General features: G+C 42.7%; 1 long non-coding RNA gene across 1 annotated transcript in view; it reads left to right on the forward strand.

Annotated features, from left to right (window-relative positions):
- Positions 1-16,224, forward strand: part of LOC144588764 (uncharacterized) — a 44,469-nt gene extending 28,245 nt beyond the window's left edge. Inside the window, exon 2 of the long non-coding RNA XR_013544453.1 lies at positions 13,464-16,224. This is a non-coding gene — a long non-coding RNA (uncharacterized LOC144588764). The remainder of the gene's footprint in view (positions 1-13,463) is intronic.
- Positions 16,225-22,697: the final 6,473 nt, after the last annotated feature.

Raw genomic sequence — 22,697 nt, forward strand, 5'->3', positions numbered from 1 at the left:
ATTCTTGCAAATAAGAAATATTCCAAAAGCAAAATATGAGTTGTAGGCAGAACTTGACCAAAAAGTATGTTTCAGTCATAAGCTTTTAGCTATAAGAGTTACAGAAAAGAACTTAAATCATATCACAATCTGAAAATACAGGTTCTTATAGTCTTAAGAGACACATTGGAAAAGCATAGAGTACATCACTAAAATACATCATTAAAAAGTAAAAAGCATTATAGCTTTGAGCAATCTTTAGCCTTTTAGCATATCTAGACACACATGAAAAATACTATATTAGGTTTTCTCATCCAAGCCATTACCATTTGCCAGTTTACATCTATGGAGGAAAATCCACAATGTGTGTCTTGTCTCCTAGCAGTACATGTTATCTCCTCTAGCACCACATTTCAAACAAATTTATTTTTCCCTATCATTTTTCATCCCTGTACAACTTTCATACACTTACATGGTAATCGAGAAAACAATAGTGCAGATGACACAATCATGACCTTGATCTACTGAACCAAGTACAGTGGTGCCCCGCATAGCGACGATAATCCGTGCAGCAAAAATCGTCGCTATACGGATTCGTCGCTATGCGGATTTTAAAAGCCCATAGGAATGCATTGAAACCCCTTCAATGCGTTCCTGTGGGCTTAAAACTTACCTTTTAAGCAAAAATCCTCCATACGGTGGCCGGTAAGTGAGGAATCCATCCCTGTTTTAACCGGCGGCCATTTTGGAACCACCGATCAGCTGGGGGGAAAAACATCATTATGCGAATCCCCCATAGAAAACCTCGTTATGTGATCGCAAAAGCGACTGCAAAAACATCATCGATATGCAGATTCGTTGTTAAATGGGGTGCCCGTTATGCGAGGCACCACTGTATATAAAATAGTTAACAATTTGAATTACTTTGTTGTCAATATTAAAGTTATGTATGTCTTCTGTAGTAATGATTTTGTCTTCTTAATGTTCAGCTGCAGTCCTGCTTTGGCTCTTGCTTTTTTCACTTTACTAAAAGTTGTTTCAAGTGAAGCTTCCCCTGACTTTCCTCTACAATCTCTCTACAATCTCTCTTTCAGACATCCCGGTTATACACCCACAAAGTGAGTCCCGCAGGAAAGTGCCTCTTAGTAGCTGGCTTGAGGAAACTAAATCTTCACCAAACCTGGAGGGATTGTAGAGTCATGGGAAGCTTCCCTGCAGTTTTGGTGTCTCTAGGTGACTAGGGGGGCATTTTATAGCCCAACAAATAGATGGATAAAAATTGCTAAAAATTCATTGATTCGTCTTTGTTGGGGCATTGATTTGTACAAATACAAATTGACAAATCAGTGATTTTTTAAAATGAATTTGACTATTCATTTTTAAAATTTGTGCCCATTTCTAATCTTAAATTATTGAGGTCTCTTCCACCCATGTTCACTCCTCCTTCATCTGAGTCTACTCCAGCCTTCTGTACGATATGTTCTGCAGATTGAACAGATATGGAGAGAAAAATACACTATGATTCTCTAGATCCTTTCAGTCTAGAGAACTTCAGTAAGGACTGGTTATGGGACAGAGATAGCTTTAACTGCCTTGCTGGATGAACTGTGTCAGAACTGGACAGTGTGTCTGCATTGATTCTGCTTGTCCTTTTAGCAACATGGTATCATTCTGCATCATCAATCTGAGATAGGACATAGAGACATAATTTATATATATTGGCTCTGGCCCTCCTCATAGGATGAGCTCAAAATGTGATGGAGGGGAGACTTTTGTTCATTGTCCTATGGGGGCCTTCAGGGTTTTTTATGTCCTCCATGCTATTTAGCATATACATGAAGTGTGTGGAGATGTTGTCTAGAGTTTGGGAATTCAGTATCCCTAGTATGTGAATGACATCCAACTCTATTCCTCCCCCCTCCCCCCAATCCAAAGAAACTGTTTTGGTTCTAAATCAGTGTATAGTGTCAGTAAGAGAGTAGATGAGGAAGAATAAATTGAAGCCAAATCTGGACAAAAAGAGGCTTCATGGTTCTTAGCTGAAGGGAGATCAGGGGATAGAGATTCAGTCAGTGCTGGATGGAAAACTCAGTTTCCAGGTTGTGCTCCTGGATTTTTTTTTCTTGAGACAGGATGCCCAGTGGTCAGGAGTGCAACCAGCTATGCCCATTCTTTGATATGTCTGATCTGGCCATAGATGCTTTAGTTAAATTTCATTTGGATGATTGTGACTTGGTCTGTGTGGGGCTGCTTTTGGAAAATGTTCAGAGATGTCAGTGGGTCCAAAATGCTGCAGCTACACTGCTGCTGTAACATGTTTGGTGTTTGTTGGTGTGTTTCTGCTCACAAGTATTTTTGTTTGCTTTATTTTCAATCCATAAAATTGCATATGACTTGGATCCAGGATTTTATATCCCCATGAGCCTCAATGGGTTCTAATATCTTTGAAAGAGGTCAGTCAATAGGCCCCACCCACTTCACTTAGTGCTACGTTCAAACACAAGAGAATAACTTCTTATGATTGATCTCAGGCAGTAGAACTTCCTTCCACAGGCCAGGCTGACCTCCTCCCTGCTCTCTTTAGACTGGCAGTCAAATATATTCAGGGAGGCTTTTAGCTCATAAAAAGCCTAGATATTGCTGCAGTACAACTCCCGTAATCCTTCACTTCTGTCTATGCTAGGGATGCTGGACATTGCAGTCTAGCATCTGGAGGGACATGGTTGGCCATTTCTGATTATAGAGGAAAACGTAGGGGGACTGTTAATGAAATCCCAAACTGCCTTGAATTTCTCCAGTTTTACAGAAACTATGACTCCCATTGCTTTGCATAATTAGTTAGGTAAGGGAACTATTTCAAGGTAGTTTTGTCTTGAAATAGCTCACATAGCTTAATAACTAATTTTAACTTGCCTCTTCATGGTTTGCTGCCTTGTCGTGTAGAAGGTGCTTGAGTAATTCAGAGAAGCTACAGGCTATGCTGTGCAGGGACACCCAAGAAGGACAGGTCATAGTGGAGAGTTCTGACTAAACGCGATCCACCTGGAGTAGGAACTGGCAAGCCACTCCAGTATCTTTGCCAAGAAAATTCCATGGACAGAAACAAAAGGCTAAAAGATATGACACTGGAAGATGAGCCCCTCAGGTCGGAAGGCATCCAACATGCTACTGAGGAAGAGCGGAGGACAAGGACAAGTAGCTCCAGAGCTAATGAAGTGGTTGGGCCAAAGTCGAAAGGATGCTCAGCTGCAGACACGCCTGAAAGTGATAGAGAAAATACAGATGATTCACCATGACTGCTAAGAAAATGTGGAAAATCCATTTGTGGCTGCATATTCTTAAACAAAACAGCAGGCCATCTGAATTTCGAGCAGTGTGCAAAACAGTGCAAACAGTACAGTCTTGCACACAAGTAGATAATTTTGTTGCTCCCACCAGTGCAAAGGAACACTGCTGAGAGTGCTAGGAAATTCCTTGCTAGCAAAGAAAGGAATGTTGCAATTCTCTGTCCTTTGGACAAGGTAGGATTTTCTTTCCTGCTCTCAGCTGCAAATGGGTATAATAGACAGCATTCTTTTTCACCTCCAGCACATCCTGGGAGGTAAGTTAAAAATAGTTATTAAGCAATGTGAATCATTACAAGCCAACTTAACAACAAATGAAGCATGATTATTAAGTGGGAGAACAGACTCAAATCATAAATAAATATCTCTGGCATTATTCATCACAACAGGTAACATGTCTAGACAAAACTTGTTGTTGTTTAGTTGTTAAGTCATGTCCGACTCTTTGTGGCCCCATGGACCAGAGCACACCAGAACTTCCTGTCTTTCACTGCCTCCCGGAGTTTGGTCAAATTCATGTGGGTAGCTTCGATCTTTGACCACATCCAGTTTACCAAGGTTCATAGAGCTTACATTCCAGGTTCCTATGCAGTATTTTTCTCTGCAGCATCAGATTTCCCTTTCACTTCCAGGCACGTCCACAACTGAGCGTCCTTTCAGCTTTGGCCCAATCACTTCAATAGCTCTGGAGCTACTTGTACTTGTCCTCCGCTCTTCCTTAGTAGCATGTTGGACGCCTTCCAACCTGAGGGCCTCATCTTCCAGCCTCTGAGCAGGCTCCTGCTGAAAGAAGCATGACTTTGAAGGGCCAAACACTTGTTCAGCTGATAAACGAACCAGCATGAACTGCCAAACTGGAAGTTTGTGCCCATCTCTCCCTAATTATTTTCCATGCTGCCTAAAATCAATGGAAGTTGTAATCTAAGGACACCAGATCGGAGGAAGGCTTCTGTATTCTTATACTTTGTCCCGTACTCTTCTGCTAGTATCTTTTTGACTAATCTTGCTGCAGTTCCAAGAGTGAACTAGTAACCTTATGGGTCTGTTTTTGAACAAAACTCTGGGAAGAAAAAAAGGAAAGCAGATCATTCAAACTTAGATATATCAGATGTTTCTGGCAGTTACTTTCATCCTTCTTTTTATTTCCCCCACTAGGATTATTTCTTTTTCACTGCTTGCATCATCAAATCATTTTAATAAGGTTATGCATGTGCAAATGCAGCCTGTGCGCTAGCACCCTAGGAATATGGCATTGCCTGAAATCTTTATTATGTGTTTACTGAATTTATTTCACTTTGGAGGCCTTTTATTTTTCCTCTCTCTCTCTCTCTCTCTCTCTCTCTCACCTCCGTGCTTTGTGGTAGCCTGGAAAGGAAAAATGGAAATGAAACAACAATAATACCAAGTTAGTTCTGCCATAAAAACCTGGCTGAACGATTGTTATGCTTATAAAGCCAAACAAATATTACAGAGGCTTACATAATGTTGCATCTTGGCATCATTGCCCCTTACTGAAGAAAAAGTCAATGAATTGGAGATGTGTAGCTAATAAGTAGTGTTTCTTTAAACAAATATATTAAAAAATCTACAGCGTTCTTCCAGTTACACTGCAATATCTGCTCGTTTCACTTGTACCTTGGCTTTCCTGCAAGTCACTCCAGACTCTACACAAGTGTATAAGTCTAGCCTCACAACAGCTCAGTGAGGTAGCTTAGTGTAAAAGAGAGGGGCTGCTACAAAGCAAGCAAAAGTGTCCTTAAAGCAAATGCTTCATTTTAAAGAGCTGGTACAGAGTAAGAGGCGATACCCAGTATGGTGTAGTGGATAGAGTGATGGAGTAGGACTCAGGAGGCCTGGGTTCAAATCCCCACTTAGCCACACAGACTCACTAGGGCTGTGGAACAGCTAAAACCACGCCTTAAATATCTCACTTACCTTGAAAGCCCTACCAGGGTCACTATAAATCAGTTCCAACTTGATAGTATATAACAACAACAAATAGAGTAACAGAATGTTGGACTAGTACTGTGGAGACCTCGCATCAAATCCCCTAGTCGGCCATTTAACTCATTGGGTGATCTTGGGACAGAAAACTATCCTGGTCTAATCTACCTCACCAGGATGTTGTGAAGAGTAGGAAAGCTTCAAAGACAGTCCTATCAAGTGTCCACATCAATAGTCCAATCAGGATGTTACTGAGCTCCTGTGGCTAGGTCTTCCCCAGAAATTGTGCGATTGTTGTACTATTGTCACAACTCAGGAGTCCAGCAACAGTCTGAACACAGACTTGAAGGCAGTGGATCTAGAAGAGCAAACACTTAGCACAGTATCCAAGCCAAAGCTAATATGGCCTAGCACTTTACAAGTGGCAAGGGCCGGCACCCTCTTGCTGCCACCCACAAAAACTGAGGCCTCCGTGCCTGCAACAATCTTGGGACATCCTGGGTCTGGATCCAGCGCTGGGACTGGCCAACTCTATTCCAGGAGCTTGATGTTCCTAGTAGCTGGTAAATTGTCATCAGCAGTATCTATGGCAGAAATACCAAGATTCAGGCCAAGTGTATGTCCTTCTAAACCTTCTTGCTTGGTGCAATATAGTAGAGCCTGGAAAGATTAGTTCTGTGCCAGCAGTATAAGAGTCCCCAGTTCAGCTCCAGCTATTATTGGAGCAAGACACTCATTCAGGAACTATCCTTGGTGCTGCTTGTAGTTGTTCCATTTCAAAGTGAATACAACAAGAGATAGGCAATGACTCCATGGCCATATTTACTTTTTAAGTATCCATCAAGAAAACCAGATCCAGAAGAATCCCCAAGCTATGAATCGTATTTTCTGAGGGGAAAGCTATTCCATCATGTGTTGGCTGAAGTTTTACAGTAGGAGTAAGAACTTTTCCATCTTTCACGCACATTCCAGGACGGAGTGGCCATGTATCCTACTTTATGTAGGGCAGTTCTCTGGTATGAAGATACTGGCTGAAATCCTGTTACCTTGTTACACATGTGGAAGGTAAAAGGTGTAGCATCCAGTCATTCTTAGCTGGCAATTAACAAGTCACTGCTGGGCTTCTCATGGGTGTGTGTCCTTGCTGGCTCTGGGCGAACTCAAGAATCTCAGCACAGACTCATTAATTGCTGGCAAGGAAAGACTGGATGTTACATCTTTTGCCTTCCTCGTGTGTAACAAAGAAGTAGTAGGATTTCAGCCAAGGAATTGTAATAAGGAGCAGAATGCTTGATCAGCTCACCAATAACAAAATGAATGGACACACTGGTCAAAGCCTGTCCACGTAGGTTAAGGGTACCATATTTGTATTTAAATGGCAGTGTTTTCTAAATGAGCATCTACACATATACCTAAGCAAATTTCTCACTTACTGCATTTATTTATTTATTGAATTCATACCCTGCCCATCTAGTCAACTGACTACTCCGGGCGGCTAGCAGCATATATATAAACAATTTAAAATATAAAAACAAAGTAATTATTAAAGTATTCACGAAGGCTTTCACAGCCGGGGTCTAATGGTTGTTGTGTGTTTTTCAGGCTCTTTGGCCGTGTTCTTAAGGTTGTTCTTCCTAACGTTTCGCCAGTCTCTGTGGCCAGCATCTTCAGAGGACACCACTCAGAGCACAGAGTGCTGTCCTCTGAAGATGCCGGCCACAGAGACTGGTGAAGTGTTAGGAAGAAAAACCTTCAGAACATGGCCAAAGAGCCCAAAAAACCCCACAACAACCACTAATTATTAAAGCATTATTATATCTCTCACTTACTGCAAAAAAGGAATTGTATGTAACACAGAACTCTCCTCCTAGTTTCTTCTAACACTAAAGATGGTAAATGTGAAACACTGAGAATATTGAATTAGCAAGAAAGAGTCCCCTTTTTCTGCAAGAGAAAATAATGACATTATCTACGGGAGGGATGACTGCATTAGAAAAAAAATCCAGATATATGTTTACATCAATGAGCTGAATCCAGTATTAGTTCTATTTAAGGTAGCTATGTTGAAATGAATGGGACTTGCTGTATTTGGTTTGAGTGGGTCCACTCTTCATAGGAAGAACCAGTGTGGTGTAGTGAATAAACTGATAGACCTGGTTCAAATCCCTGCTCAGCCATAGAAATTCATTGGAGGTGGCAATGGCAGAATAATTTCTTAAATGATTTCCACACACTGTGAAAATCCTAATAGGGATAACCATAAGCTAGATGCGAGTTGACAGCACTTAGTACAATATTCCACATAGAACTAATGTTGGACTTAGCCCAGATCACTCATCAGTGGTTCAGCTAGAGTGACTAAAATAAGTAGGAATTTTCTCTAGGCGGGAAATATTTATTCTTCTAGATATTTAAAGAAATTGAATATATAAATTAGACTTTTAAATTAAAAGCCTAGAGAGAAACTGGATACTTCTGTAAATGAAGTAACACATATGCCTGTTGAGTTTGAATGGGCTTCTTATTTCTTTTAGCTGAAATTATCAAAGTACTCAAGACAGGTTCTTGCAAATACAGTGTGACAAACCCAGACCTACTGGGATATGCCACACGTTTACTAAGCTGCCACCAACCATTCCCTTTAAGAAGTCACACAGACCAGGGATGGATTTTCAACCAATAAAAGAATAAGGTTTATTTAAAACAACACACAGGGAAAATAAAAGGATTATGTGAATAAGATATAGTAACGTGGCTTAGTTTCACTCATACATACACACAGTTTGGTTCACACAGAACCCTTAACTTGAAGCACAGACCCTGAACCTATCAGTTCTGGCTAACCAACAGACACCTGAACCTATCAGGTTGGTACTCTGACACACAGTAGTACCCTGTCTGACACACAGACTCCCACACCAGCTTCTTCTTCCCAGCTGCTGCTTCGTCACATCCCAGCGTCTCCTAAACTCTTCACACACGCTTCACATATATATACAGTACAGCCCCTCCTCCTGATGTCCCGCCTTCCACTCCCCATAGGATGGAACTTTCCCTCCAAACCCATGACAGACAGGTAACATCAGTGCTGTATGTAACACCTCCCCTCTTTATAAGTTGTTTTGTAGGGGGAAAGCTAAGGTGCTTTTTCCCAAAAAAACAACCTGGATAAAACACACAACAACAGTTATACATACCATATCATACTTACTTATACTTACATTCTAAGTTAACCATAGCAATTAGGCATTTAAACATTTACCATATACATTACAACAATTTACCTTTATTCATACAAACCAAATTCAAAAACCAGGTACATTTAACCTTTTGTCATCAATATATATACATAGTCCATGTTCTTTCGCCGTCTTCATTCTTCAGGTCTTCTTGACAAGGCGTCAGCAACACAGTTCACTGACCCTCTGACCACCTTCACTTCAAAGTCATAGTCCTGTAGGTTTAAAGCCCACCTCATAAGTTTGCTATTGTGGGTTTTCATTGTCTTTAACCATTGCAATGGTGAATGGTCAGTGCACAGAACAAAATGTCTTCCCCAGATGTAAGGCTTGGCCTTCTGGATCGCGTAGACTATGGCCAAACACTCCTTCTCCACGGTTGCCAAATGTCTCTCACCTTTTTGAAGTTTCCTACTCAGGTAGGACACTGGATGCTGGTCACCATTCTCATCCTCCTGGCAAAGAACCGCTCCTACCCCGCTGTTAGACGCATCGGTGTAGATGATGAACTCCCGGTCGAAGTCTGGAGCCCGCAGCACTGGATAGTTGATGAGCGCCTGCTTCAACCTCTGGAACGCCTCCTCACAGTCGCTGGCCCACGGGATGCGGTCATCAGCCTTCTTCCTCGTCAGATCGGTCAGCGGAGCCGCAATCTCGCTAAACCTCGGGATGAACTTTCTGTAGTAGCCCACCAACCCAAGAAATGATTTGACTTTTTTCTTGGTGTTGGGTCTGGGCCAATCACGAACTGCTTCTATTTTGGCCTCTAGGGGTTTTATCACTCCTCCCCCTACCATGTGACCCAAGTATTTTATTTCTGGGCTACCCAGCTGCAGTTTGTTTTCTTTGCAGGGCCTAGGCCAAAGCACTCCCTCCCCTGGGTTAAAGTGCCTCTCCCTGCCTTCCTGGTCATCCCAATCTTTCTTTCTGACCTTTTGAGCTTGCAGGGTCTCTGCTGCTAGCTCTAGGTTTCTCTTTAGGTCTTTCCTTAAAGAGTCTATGTATGTCACAACGTCTTGTGGGTCATCCTGGGTGATCTGCTCCCAATTTTGTTTGATCAAATCAAGGGGCCCTTTCACCCTTCTCCCAAATAAAAGTTCAAATGGACTGAACCCGGTACTGGCTTGTGGCACTGATCGATAAGCAAACAAAAGGGATTGCAGCTTCTGGTCCCAATTGTTTGGATTCTCTGCCAAGTAAGCCCTAATCATGCGCATTAGAGTCCCATTGAACTTCTCAGTTAACCCATTACTTTCAGGATGATAGGCAGTGGTTTCCTTGTGCTTAATTCCACAGATTTGCCATAAGCGTTTCATGAGCTTTGATGTGAACGATGCGCCCAAATCTGTGATTATTTCTGAGGCAAATCCCATCCTGGACATATACCCCACCAAGGCATCTGCCACTGTGTTAGTTTCAATGTTAGTCAAGGGTATGGCTTCAGGGTACCTCGTGGCATGGTCCACAATGGTGAGAATGAACCTGTTCCCCCTCTTTGTGGCCTTGGGCAAAGGTCCCACAATATCCACCCCTATGCATTTGAACGGAGTGTCAATCACAGGCAAAGGGCACAACTTTGCTTTGGTCCTGTCGCGGCTATTCCCCTGCCTTTGACACACATCACATTGTTTACAGAACTCCCTGATCTGCTTCCCTATGTCAGGCCAGTAAAAATTCTGTGTGATTCTCTGCTGTGTTTTGTTCACCCCTAAGTGTGCAGCAAACATGTCAGAGTGCCCCCTTTGTAAGATCATGAGGCGATACTTTTCAGGTACCACTAGCTGACTTCTGATCCCATCTCCCCCTTTTGAGATATTCCTCAGGGTCTCTCTATATAAAATCCCCTTTTTCTCCAGAAATCTCACTGGGGTTTCAGGTGTTAGCTGGGCGTCAGTCACCTGTTCAAAACACTTTTGGAGAGTGGTGTCTGCCTTTTGCTCTTGTCCAAATCTGCTGTCTGTGGTTAAGGTTTCCACCACAGCTTCTGAACTCCCCCCACCTGCTTCCGTCTCTGGCTCATCATTACCCCCTTGAACTGTCTCCGTGGTGGCTTGTGAACGTGTAATCACTAGCACCCGTTTCACATGTTCAGCCAGGTCATTTCCCACGAGCACGGCTGCTGGCAGAGTCGATGAAATTGCTAGCCGCCAAACTCCCCTCCAGCCTTGAAAGTTGACAGGTACCTCCGCGACTGGCAGAGAGATCACCTGCCCTCCAATCCCTGCCACCTTCATGCTCTCATTTGGGATTACATACTCCCTAGGAATAATATCTGGATGGCACAGGGTCACCTGGGAACAAGTGTCCCGCAGCCCCCTATACTGACGGTCAAGTATTCCTACGTCCACCCCTGCTGTCTCAAACAACTGGGAATCTGTCCTCACCAACAGGCAGCGCCTGACCTCTACAAGAGGACCATTTTCCTCAGCCTGATCAGCAGATGTAGCTGTTCCAGATTGAGTCGCCATGGCAACAGGCTCCCTCAGTGACAATGAGCCTTGCTCTTTCTGGACACAGAACACAGCTTTTGGCTTGGTTCCACTCGACTCCTGAGGCACCATTCCTTTTAGCTGCTTTAATTTCTCACACTCTGAGATTAGATGACCCTTTCCCTGACAGAAATAACATTTTCTAGTGTATTTTGATTCTCTCTCATCTTGTTTTGGTTTTCCCTCCAAAATCTGAGGTCTTGGTTTCATGTCTGAGGGCTTCCCTTCACCATGGGCCCCTCCCCCTTGCTGGCTTTTCCCTGGTCCCTGAGAGTACTTGCTGTAGGTTTCTTTGGGTTTACCTACAGATTTCCCCTCACCCAAGGGCTTTCTTATTTGCGAAATAAAATCTGCGATCTCGGCTGCTTCTACCACAGATTTTGGTTTCCTTTCCCTGACCTGGAATTTCAGTTCCCCATGCAGGACTGAATAGAACTGCTCCAGCGCTATCAAATCTTTAAGCTGTTGAAAGGTCTCTGTCCCCTCCTGAGATACGTAGCCATTTCTCAAGCAGCCTCACCAATTGGGCCCCCACTTGGGTAAAAGTCTGCTCTGGCTTCTTGGTGATTGACCTGAATCTTTGTCTCAGCTGTTCCGCATTTATCCCATGTCTTGCAAACACCAGTTTTTTAAACTCTGCAAAATCTTTCATCAGTTCCTCAGGCATCTCGGCATAGACCTCAGCCAGGCTACCACTGATTAAAGATCGCATGATGGTCATCTTCTCAGTTTCCCTCACTGAGAAGTCCACAAACGCTCTTTCCACTAAGGAAAAGAACACCTCAGGACAATCTCCCTTGTGGTACACAGGGAATTTCTTCAGGTCAGCTTTAGACAATTGGCCTCCCTCAGAATCCCTATTGTTATTATTGTTCTGGTTCATCAGTTCCAATTTTCTTAATTCAAACGCCATTTTCTCTCTCTGCAGTTCCCTCTCCATTTCCATTCTCTCTCTCTCTAATCTTTCTTCTTTTTCCAATTGCCTCATCCTCAGTTCATGCTGTTGGGCTATGAGCAATTTTCTGAGCTCTGGGTTCTGTTCTCCCGTGCTGTCACCTTGCACTGAGCCAAATTCATCCTCAGAACCTTGGTCAACCTGGGGGTCTTTCACTTCACCCATTTCTGCCATCTGGCTTCGAGTCAAGGGCATAATCCCCCCTCAGAACAGGCTGCTTTAAAAAGTCAAGCCTCAAAATAAAACGACCACTTTTTTCCTCTTTTGCCTCAGAACCAGCTTTCTATAGATTGCTGCTGTTCTTCAGCACTTAACTTGCAACAGTTGCGAGCCAGAGCCTACCCCCCTCTGCTGGGCCTCTCAGCAGGCAGGCTAGATCACTGTTGCTATACAGTTTTGCCTCAGCTTTTTTCCCGCCAAAAACAGGCTTCCTCAGAGCACCCTAATCTAGTCTCCCCAGTTGGCACGTTCTTCCACTAGCGCACCTCCCCGTGAGGTACACCTAGAAGATTACCTACGCGCCTCAGATTGTCCCTGACTAGACCCCCCTTGCTCTGGGCACACTTGCCAAGGCTTTGCTGGACTGCTGGACAACTGGACCAGTCGTATCCCACACGCTGGACACCAATCAATGTGACAAACCCAGACCTACTGGGATATGCCACACGTTTACTAAGCTGCCACCAACCATTCCCTTTAATAAGTCACACAGACCAGGGATGGATTTTCAACCAATAAAAGAATAAGGTTTATTTAAAACAACACACAGGGAAAATAAAAGGATTATGTGAATAAGATATAGTAACGTGGCTTAGTTTCACTCATACATACACACAGTTTGGTTCACACAGAACCCTTAACTTGAAGCACAGACCCTGAACCTATCAGTTCTGGCTAACCAACAGACACCTGAACCTATCAGGTTGGTACTCTGACACACAGTAGTACCCTGTCTGACACACAGACTCCCACACCAGCTTCTTCTTCCCAGCTGCTGCTTCGTCACATCCCAGCATCTCCTAAACTCTTCACACACGCTTCACATATATATACAGTACAGCCCCTCCTCCTGATGTCCCGCCTTCCACTCCCCATAGGATGGAACTTTCCCTCCAAACCCATGACAGACAGGTAACATCAGTGCTGTATGTAACATACAGGACCTTAAACTTCCACTCATCAGTACACCTTCACTGCAGCCAGTCTTAAAACTCAATTGTTCATCCTGATATTGAGAAAAGAGACATTGGGATTACCTGGATTTCTATCACGTCAGGAATTAAGTCCAAAATAAAGCAGAATTATTCTGGGCAGTGTGCTTTGGGAAGTGTGTAACAGGACTTGAATCAGCAGAACAGTTGAAATATAAATGACTATTTATGCGGGGGGGGGGGGGAGACATTGTCTAATTTTAATTAGAATCTAATTTTCTAGTAATTCCTGCTAATATGAAACAAAATTCCTAAATACTTTATTAATAATGTATACTAGTTATGACTCTTCTATTCTGAAGGAAATCAACCCTGAGTGCTCACTGGAAGGACAGATCCTGAAGCTGAGGCTCCAATACTTTGGCCATCTCATGAGAAGAAAAGACTCCCTGGAAAAGCCCCTGATGTTGGGAAAGTGTGAAGGCAAGAGGAGAAGGTGACGACAGAGGATGAGATGGTTGGACAGTGTCAACGAAGTGAACAGCATGAATTTGACCCAACTCCGGGAGGCAGTGGAAGACAGGAGGGCCTGGCGTGCTCTGGTCCATGGGGTCACAAAGCGTCGGACATGACTTAACAACTAAACAGCAACAACAAAGCTATGACTCTAAGTTTGGTAAGATCTGAATAAGAAAACTCAGCTTCCAAATATTTGCCCAGGATTGGTCATGGCCAACTTTTCTTTTTGAAAGTACAATAAGGGAACAGTCAGTTTTAAAATAAACATGATGCATTGAGAGAAATTGACATTTATTTCAAGGCTTTGTGTTTTAAAAAGCCCAGAGTGATAAATATTTGTTCTGTTGCAAATGTACTGTAACTTGGTTAAATGAGTTGCATAATCATGATATATATGTTTGTTTAGCAGGATTTGCAGGCTTTTGGGATATTTTAAATAGCAGCTTGTAACTTGCTTTCTAGTATCATTTCTAAAGAACAAAATGTAAATGTTGGGTTAGGTTGCAGTCCTAGGTATACCTAGCAGGAACCATGAATGGAGCAATTGCCCTCCTGTTTCCTTTAAGACACATTATGTTCACACACACACCCAGAACTAGGTTGTGTTTCTTTGCTTGTTTGTTTGCTTGATACAACTGAGATGGGCAACTTCAGCTAGTCTTGGGTCAAGTTCTTTTCCAAAGACCCACTGTGGCTTCTCCACCACCATTTTCTGCTTAATTTCATGGCCTCCAGCCATTTCCCATCAAAATTCAACAAAATGATTCCCTCACTGAATTTTTATTTTATTTTATTTTATTGGAGCAGGTTGCAAAAAAAAATGACCTGGTGGAAGGGACACTTATATTTCCCACTCCTGCTTCATAGTAGAAAACCACCACAGCAAGCAATCTTGCTTCCATGTCCATTTGTAATGTTTACAAAGATTGTTATATATGCAATTTTCCCTTATACACCGTTGCACACACTCTCTTCTCACATACGCCTTTTTTGTATGCTCTTTGCCGTAATGCACAGATTTTTGCAGACTGCTTTCCATACCTTGTGCCTATTAGGGGGAGGGAATAACATTGCAACACGGAGGGAAATATAAAAATCGAAGGATAGTTGTGTACTTGTTCAGGAAGTGAGCATTAGGTTCACAAGAATTTCTCTTGCATCCTTGTTTGGGCTTATGTGTCATTAAATTCAGTCAGACTTACTTCAGAGTAGATGAGTGTAGGTTTGTTTGGATCTCCTAAATTCCATTGCCAGGCAGCAAAGACATCCCAGCATTCCTCCACTTGTATTACCGAAGGCAATATTCTGAAACAGGGGCAGCTCATAGCCCGTGGCTGCCAGCAGAAAAGAGATCTTGCTGTCAAAACTCTGAGGAGGTGTTTCCACTGCTCTGTTATGGACCATCTATGTTCTGAGGTATGTCCCTTTCAAATGAGGTGAAGCAGGAAGCCATAAGAAAGAGGGCCGTGCCTCACCTCACGGTCAGGGTATGATCACGCAGAGGAATAGATTGCGGTTTGGACAGCTTGCAGTGTGGTCCAGTGCTATCTATGTCACTGCAATTACACAATATGCAGGGAAATGTGCTCCAGTCTGATGCCAATCTGTGCCCAAGCAGGACCTTATTGGTCTGCCTCTTTAGATTAGGCATCCTTCAGTCTTGAGAGACTATGGTAACATGCTCTGAATAGAGTACTTGGAACAGCATCTAGTGTGGCTGAGAAGGTCAATTCGAGAGTGACAATCCCTTCCACACTGAAGACAAATACAATCTGTACCCTGTCCAGCTCCCTGATTTTGCTGCTTTTGTGACTGCCTCTTTGCCTCAGCCTGCTGAACAAGTGTCCCTTCAAAATGGGAAGCCATGAGGCACCGCCTGCCTCCAGGCTGAATGCTCAGATGTCAAGGGTTCTGATCTGTTGAGGTCTAATCCTAAGGCCTTCAGATCCCACTTGCAAGTACAGTATCCTTGTATTGCAGTTGTGGTCTCCTTCTGGGGTGCTTTCCAAGCACTAATTCTCCATACAGGAGATCCTTTGGAATCCCACCATCAACCATTCTCACGACATGTCCAAGCCAATGTAGACGCCGCTGTTTCAGTCTTTTACTTTTCAGGGCTATGCTGGGCTGGAGCAGTTCCCTGACAGACAAAGAGTCACTTAAAGTGCTATTGCTCCCATTACAGTGGCCCTTTTCAACGTGATCCGGCATGTGGCTTTGTAGCTCTCTGATTGACAACCTTCGATCCCCATGTGTTTTTGTACTTTACAACACCCAGAAATCCTTATTATTATTTAGATTGGTGCGTGTAAATTTTCTTCTTGAAATGGGGAAGTGAGAGAGACTTATGATCATGAATATATACTCAGGAAACAATTCTAGTGTGGTAAGTAAAAAATAGATGGCAGAAGATCTCCTGTGATGGTGTCAGCTCCTGTTCCGTGTCTTAAAGTCCCTAAAAGAAAACTGGAGAGTTATCATGTTTTTTTCTCCCCATCCATGCAATGCTGGTCCCAGACTTTGGGAGACCCACTGCCAAATTTATGCCTGTCCTCTCATTTTCAAGTCCCTCAATATCCATCCCTCAGTATCAAACGCCTTCCCTACATCATGTCTGCTTCCATCTCTTGAGGGGTCCATGCCACAAGACCCGGGAGCACAGGGTCTCTTGTTTATTTATTTATTTATTTATTTATTTATTTATTTATTTATTTATTTATTTATTTATTTATTTATTTATTTATTTATTTATAAATACATAAATACATAAATACATAAATGGATAAGAGACCATGTGCTATTTTCTCCAGAGGTTGTCCAGGGCAGCTATCAACAATTAAAATGGCACAAAAATAATAGGTTTAAAATACTATACAAAGCTTTATTAAAACACAATTAAATATCAACCAAGATTAAACCCATGATTAAAAATGATTTTTGGAACATTTTAAAGCATTCCCGATTTGGTGACAATTGAAGAGAGGGAAAGCCCTCTCTTCAGTTGTCACCAAATGAGCTTGGGAAGGTGGTGGACATGAAAGAAGGGCCTCCCCAGAAGATATTAAAAACTGAGTAGACTCACAAGGAGTGATAAGATCCTTCAAAGAGCCTGGAGCCAAGCCATATAGGGCTTTATAGGTACATAATAACCAGCCCTTTGAGTTGAGCCCAGAAACAAACTGGCAGCCAGAGAAGCGGTTGTACAAGGGAGCCTGGCTGCAGCATTTGGAACCAGCTGAAGTTTCTGAACACTCTTCAGAGGCAGCCCCACATAGAGTTCTGAACCATTGGTTCTTCAGCAGCTGCCAAACCAGGTGCGCGTCCCTGTTGGTTCTGCTGAACCTCTCGGTGGCTTTTGATACCATTGACTAAGGTATCCTGGGTTCTCTCTTTCAGATGGGCCTTGGATACACCATTTTACAGTAGCTCCAGTCCTTTCTAGAGGGAAGAATTTAGGAGACAGTGCTAGAGTATTCCAGCTCGACACCCTAGCTATTGGTCTGTGGTGTCCCTCAGGGTTATGCTTTGTTACCCATGCTCTTTAACATCTACATGAAACTGCTAGGATAGCTTGTCCACAGTTTGCGGTTTCGGTGTTACCAGTATGCAGATAACACCCAACTCTATCTCTAGCCTTTCTAACTAATTCCAGGGAAGCTGTTTTGATTCTAAAGTGGTGTCTGGCATCAGTAATGGATGAGACTGAAAAATTTGAAGCTTAATCCAGACAAAACAGAGGTGCTCCTGGTCAGTTGAAAGGCCGATCAGGGTATATGGACGTAGCCTGTGCTGGATGGCATTGCACTCCCTCTGAAAACACAGATGTGCAGCTTGGGGGTGCTCTTGCATTCATCCCTGAGCTGGGATGCCCAGGTTTGGATGGTGGCCAGAAGAAGGCTCTGTGTAAAAGGAATAGTTATCTATTGACCACTCAAAACCAAGTCACTTTCAAATACTTTCAATTGCAACTGGCTGAGCTCATAGGGAACACACAAAGGGAAGTGGTGGCTGTGGCATGTGATGTCATAACCTCTGCTAAACAGAAAGCACTTGGGACTTTGATTATGTAAGCCTTCCTTCACCACTGGTATCACTACCATGGGGTGCATTGGATCAAAATGGGCTTAACCCACATTAGGTGCTCTTGAGAGTCCCCTGGACTGCAAGGAGAAGAAAACCATCCATTCTAAAGGAAATCAACCCTGACTGCTCACTGGAAGGACAGATCCTGAAGCTGAGGCTCCAACATGAGAAGGGAAGATTCCCTGGAAAAGACCCTGATGTTAGGAAAGTGTGAAGGAAAGAGGAGAAGGGGACGACAGAGGATGAGATGGTTGGACAATGTCATCGAAGTGACCAACATGAATTTGACCAAACTCCGGGAGGCAGTGGAAGACAGGAGGGCCCTGGTCCATGGGGTCTGGTCCATGGGGTCACGAAGAGTCAGACACAACTAAACGACTCAACAACAATGGGGTTAGGCTCTATCAAGGGCGATGAGACCAAGAATAACAGCTTGGAAGATTCCCGCACTGGGGAGTGGGGGTGGAATATAAACTTCGTTTCCATTTCAAAGTGCTTCAAGAGGCTTCTGTCAGCTTCATCTTGAAAGTGTCACTCTAAACTGTCTATCAAGAGTAGGCTTGACAAGATTTGGGAATTGCTCATTATGGGTAAGAGCATAGAAATCAAAGCCTCTATTCACCCAAACTTTTAAACACAGTTTTCTTGACAAATGGTTTCCATTTCCATTTATTACCTATGTAGGTTCAAAGAAAGGAATATAGGTAAGATAAAGCTCCATTTTTAATTTTTGATATTATGAGTAATACGCAGTTACTTGAATGTCATAACTGACTTATGCACACTGGATAGTCATTTGTAATGGTCATGGTGGTGTGAATAGATGGTATAAATTGCCAAGGTTATATATAAGTAATATCAGTAGTAGTGGTTGTCTTCTTCCCTTTGAGGTTGAGAAATCAGCTTGGATAGTATTACCCTTGTTGTTGCAATGTTAATAATATGCATGTGTTTTTTTAAAGAAATCATTTAAAAGAAAGCTGAATTAGTGAACACAGAATAAGCAAAAAGAATCTCTGGTTAGATTTATATTATGCAATCTATAATCATAGAATCATAGAATAATTGAGTTGGAAGGGGCCAATCAGGCCAACGAATCAATCTGACAGATAGTTGTCCAATTTTCTCTTGAATGCCTCCAGCGTTGAAGTGCCATTTGTAATGAAGTCCCAAAGTAATTAGTTCCATTGTTATACTTCTCTAACAGTTAAGAAGTTTCCCCTGATATTCAGCCTAAATCTGGCTTCAACTCCAACCCCCCACTCCCTGCAGGAATCCAAATCAAAGCAGATCTGACAGACAGTTGTCCATTTTCTCTTGAATGCCTTCAGCGCTGGAGCGCTCACCAGCTTCTGAGGTAATAGGTTCCATTGTCGTACTGCTCTAACAGTATGTTTTTCCTGATACTCAGCTGAAATCTGGCTTCTTGTAACTTGAGCCCCTTTTTATGTGTCTGGGTCTGGGATGATCCAGAACAGATGCTACCCCTCCTCTGTATGACTATCTTTCAAGTACTGTATTTGAAAAGTACTATCAGGTCTCCCCTCAGTGTTCTTTTCTCAAGGCTAAACATTCTTAGTTCTTTTGGTCTTTCCTCACAGAGCTTGGTTTCCAGTCCCCTGATCATCTTTATTGCCCTCCTCTAATCTCGTTTCGGTTTGTCAGCATCCTGTAAGTGCATTGTCCAGATCTGGACACAGTACTCAAGATGAGGTGAATAAAGCAGGGCTAGTACTTCATGGAATTTGAAGACTATGCTTATGTTATTACAGCCTAAAATAACACTGAGGTTTTTTTGCAGGCACATCGCACTCTATGTTCGGTTGCCAGGTCTCACAATGCTGGCTGGAATCTCATGAACTGCTATGTTTCTCTGGGTCTCCAGCAAAGAAACAATCTCACATTGAGCAACACGGAAGGAAAAAGAAAAACTGATCTGTGCATGAGAGATGGCTTCAAAGCAGGAGTGGACAAAGCATGGCCTGTGAAGTACATTGAGTCTCCAAAGGCACATACAAGATCCCAATATGTCTAACCCCAACCCCCACACCCCAAATACTTAAATTTAAAAAAATTCAATTAATTTGTTTAGAAGAAGAAAAGGGCTCAGAAAATCTCCCTACTCCCTCTATGGGACAAAGGGGTCAGTTTTGACACACATAAGCCCTGAGTTGTTTTCTTGAATGTATGAGAATGTGATGTGCATCCAATGGGAAACAAATATACTTCTCTTCATGTATTTTTCACACATTTTTGTGTGAAAGACAATGGTTCTTCCGAAGTAACAGCTGCCACAGTGGTTACATCATGTGAATTTTCCCATGAGATATTTTTCATGGTGGGGCTAACATGCACCTATATTCAATTCCATAGCCAGAATCCTATTGGGATTTTACTCTGGAGTGCGTGGATTTTCACAAGTTGTGCTGGCGAATTGCAGCTAATTAACCAGGCGCTGCTTAAGCGTCTGGTTGCATGGTAGTCACATGACCCAACTGCACAAGTAGGCAGGTAACCAGGCATGTAATTAGCTGCAATTGGTTGGCACAATGTACACAACTCCACTTATTTTGGAATAAAATCCCAATAGCATTCATTAATCGATGACTGCAACTAATCAAATAATTCTCTCCTTAACCTCTCCCCCCTGGATGAGCGATATGGTGGTGCTCTGAGGCAGAAGGACAGGTTTCGATGCAGAAGAAAGAGCAGCAGGCCCCCCAAAACATGGTAAGACACTGGAGTAAATGAAGTAACGCATAGTGCTGTCCAAAGAACACCCTACATAAAACAAAGCAAAACAAAACAAGTCTAGAATCCAAAATTATCTAGCAACGCCACCCATGTTTCTGTGAAAGAATAAGCAAATATTAAGCAGGGTGTCTTCTGTGTTTTGATTTTCCAGGGTATTTTTTCATCTGTCTACAGAACCGTCTGGGTGAGCTGTAATGAAGGAGAGCCATCTTTGGTCAACACAGCAGGGGATGTTCTCTGTTCTCTCCGGCAGGGGCCTCACAGTGTCCTCTCTAAAATCATGGGAAGGTGTTTTTTTTTGTTTTTTGCTCAGCATTCTTTCGCCCAGTTTGTTTTCGTTAAGAGGAAGAGAACAGGAAAGGTCCAGAGAGAAAGAAAGCTGGTCTTATTATTTCAGCTGGTGAGGACGAGGGGGAGGCGAACCTAATAAAAATACTCTGGAAGGTAAAGTCCTGAGAATTCACATTGCAATCATGTTAAGCATGTGAAATATTTTTACTAGGACAGGTTTGTTTTTATTCCCTGGTTTAGATTTGGAAGAGGATCGTTCAGCCAAATACAAGGCAAAGTGGCCCAGAATGTAAGCACAGATAGACCACAGACATTGCCATGTTCTGGGCTTGTTTAAAATACGGCAGGGTTGAAGGAGATATTAAATTTGCCCCACTCATAGTTGGACCTGCTGGAGGAAAGCATGCATATGAACAGATAATCACAATTCCCAGTCTTTCTGAATCGTTTGTAAGCTACCAGAAGTTGGGCAATGTATATTTTGTGATTTTTCACAAGCATAGGAAGTCACTGAGTTTAGAATTCAACATCTTAATTTCTTTGTGCATGGCAGGAGAGGAAGCTGAACACATTCCATATGCGTTGTCGCCGACGCATTTTTGGTATCACTTGGCAGGACAAAGTTCCAAATAGAGTAGTCCTAGAATGAGCTGGAATTTTTAGCATATATACATTACTGAAACAGCGACGTCTACGTTGGCTTGGGCATATCGTGAGAATGGCTGATGGTTGGATTCCAAAAGATCTCCTGTATGGAGAATTAGTGCAGGGAAATCGCCCCAGAGGGAGACCACAGCTGCGATACAAGGACATCTGCAAGTGGGATCTGAAGACCTTAGGAATGGATCTCAACAGATGGGAAACCCTGACATCTGAGCATTCAGCCTGGAGGCAGGCGGTGCATCACGGCCTCTCCCAATTTGAAGAGACCCTTGTCCAGCAGGCCGAGGCAAAGAGGCAGTTATGAAAGCAGCAAAATCAGGGAGCTGGATGGGACAGATTGGATTTGTCTTCAGTGTGGAAGGGATTGTCACTCTCAAATTGGCCTTCTCAGCCACACTAGATGCTGTTCCAAGTCCTCCATACAGAGCACGTTACCATAGTCTTTCGAGACTGAAGGATGCCTAATGAATGAATGAATTCTGTTTTCAGTGGGCTGCTTGTCCTCATGACTGCAGAGTTAGGTGCAATATGCAGGAGCTGTCTACTAAAAAGTCCTTGAATCAGATTTCCTGCATTCAGAAGTGACATCTATAAGAAACCTAGCTAGCACCAAAATTGTGCCATCATTTCCCAGAATTTTAAAATCGTATGGATTGTAGAATTCAGATGAGCTGTCTACTCATAGATGGGGCCTTTGACCACCCTCAATTTACGGATTAGACCCTCAAACTCATCGACAGATTAGGGTCAATTTGGTTTTTAGCTTCTAAAATGGGTTTAGGATTTTTCCATATCTGTGAATATAGTGCAGTAATTAGGTTTTATATTATATACTAGATTATTTGGAAAGTGCATCAAACTGTGGTATGTAAAATATACCCATGTATCGTGAGGAATTGGGACCTCATAGTTCTTGATTAAACCAACTCCCCAAAATGTACCTACAACCACTTATATTGCTTTTAGATCATATTCTTAACGTACTGTAAAAGCATTAGTCAATAAGATGCTTTATATTGCTCTGATTTGAGACTGTACAGCATTTGACATGAGTTAACGTTGTATTGTATGCATCTCCTGCTTAAATTGTTGGCCTTTTCAACTGTGCTTCAGAGACCTTAGTTCTCAGTAGGCATGTTATTGTCTTGGCCAGATATGTAAAAATGGACAAGATTTGGGTATTTGCACAGAAAAGAGCTGCTGTTCACCTCCCAGAGTAAAGAAACACCAAAACAGATCTATTTTATCACATTCAGAATTCATACACTTAAAAATATAGTAAGGAA

Source organism: Pogona vitticeps, chromosome 4 (assembly GCF_051106095.1).
Source record: "Pogona vitticeps strain Pit_001003342236 chromosome 4, PviZW2.1, whole genome shotgun sequence".
Taxonomy (NCBI): Eukaryota; Metazoa; Chordata; class Lepidosauria; order Squamata; family Agamidae; genus Pogona; species Pogona vitticeps.